Raw genomic sequence first — 2,015 nt, 5'->3', positions numbered from 1 at the left:
CCCTGGGGCTCACAGAGACCAAAGTCCATCACAGGAATTTGCTTAAAATATCCATTTCTCATTTGGCTTATTGCAGAGTTTTCTCTAAGAATAATCACAAAGTATAACTTGTGAGTAGATTTCCAAAAGATGCAGGTAATAGGGTCCCTGGATACCATAAAAATACTTAATGTAACAAATGGTATGAGGTAGAAAATAGCCTTGATTTTTATCTCACAGAGAATTCAAAAGATGCTTTGAAGGTTCTGTTCCCAGTTTAGATTTGAATAGGTCATCATCATGCTGCTTGATTCTCAATTTCTTCAATTATAAAATGACTGGGCTGGAGTAGATCTTCTAACTCAATGATCCTATACCATGACATGCCTCTCCCTGACTTCTTTCTGTCCCCAGGAGTAGTTTTGAGTTGTGATATACTCAACAATTCAGCAAAACTGTATTGCTAGATATTTCCTTATCTTACCCTGCTCTCTGACCCAGAGGCAATCACCAAGGCTGAGGACAATCTGGGGAAAGATAGGTGGAATGCAAATCAGAATCCAGAAGAACAGAATCCAAAAGACAAGCTGGGTCAACACTACAGATCTTTAGGTGCCAATATCCGAAGACATTTCCAAAAATCTGTCGATCCACCTCAATAATCCTCTTTTCTGTGGAGCTTTCCATAATGCTACCAACTTGAAACCAGACTCATTCAGATCCCAAATTCAAAGAGGTTAAAGGATTTATTTCACAGTTGCAGGAACTTAGGTCCAGAAGGCTTAACTGATTTGTGTAAGGTCACAGAGGTACTTAGCAGCAGGGTCAGGATTTGAAAGCTTATGGTCTTTCAATTTTTCATAAGCAATTTAGCTCAATCTTTTTCTTTTTACATTATTACATTCTACTTATCTCTGTACATGCTGTATTTCCTCTATTAGATTGTAAATTCCTTGAGGGCAGGCACTGATTTCCCTCCCCCCCCCCCAGTCTTTTTTTTTTTTATCTTTTTTATTCCTAGCACAGTGGATTGTAAATCGTTGTTTGTCCTTCATTTTCAAAGATAAGTAATGATATGATGGGTGATTTTTAATCTTTCAAGTGACTTGGATTTCAGTGGGGCAGAATTGCACAAAGTCATCAGTCTCACCTTCTTCTCCTGTGTCATCCAAGTCTAACAGCAAGATAACTAGTGATGGCCCAAGATCCAATAAATGACCTTAGAGTCTTTGATGTCTAATCAAGCTCTAGGCTCCCCAAAGCGCCTGTTTCAACCACTTTTATGACCCCGGGAAAAATTGTTCTTATCCACCCATTCTTCTGGGGAAAATATTCACAAGCTTGAGGTAGATGTCCTCCTAACTCACCAACAGCTTTGAAGATAGTCAGTTACTTTCAACCTGGTTTAGCTCATCTGTCAAGAGAGTTTAACCTGGGTATGGCTTCTGGATATGCTACATAGAGCCAGAAGTGAGAGGTGAGTAAAAGGTGAACATTAGTAGCCCTGAAAAAGGCTCAGCAAGCTCTCACCCCAGAGGTGCTAGTCCTCCTGAATATCCCATTGCAAATTGTAGTCACTTAATAAATATCTATTGGATTGGATTGAATTGTATTAATTACAGGAGATCCATAATTTCCTATACATTTATCCTTAACAGAAAGAAAGAGGGAAAGGGAGTTCATGTGTCTATATCATTCTCATAAAACACTCTTCTTTTCAAGCCTTTAATTACATGAATACACAATATGTGAAGCTAGCTTGGTTCTCTTTTATAAAACTAACAACAAAAATAACTCACAAAAGATTTGGATACCTGCACTCAAATTCATTTATCAGGGGAAAAAAACCTTTCATGGCTAATTAGAGCTAACGATGAATCTGACAATTATGGGATTCAGAGATTGAGGATAATTACATGAAAATCTGCCCTACAAACATTCCAAATCACACAACACATGGAAAAAAAGAAAAAAGACATATTTTTCTTTTTAGACAAAGAACTTTCTGTTCTTGATTCACTTCTGAGTTTGTCCTT

The sequence above is a fragment of the Sarcophilus harrisii genome, chromosome 4 (assembly GCF_902635505.1).
Source record: "Sarcophilus harrisii chromosome 4, mSarHar1.11, whole genome shotgun sequence".
In the NCBI taxonomy this organism is placed as follows: domain Eukaryota; kingdom Metazoa; phylum Chordata; class Mammalia; order Dasyuromorphia; family Dasyuridae; genus Sarcophilus; species Sarcophilus harrisii.
This window is presented reverse-complemented; position numbering follows the sequence as displayed.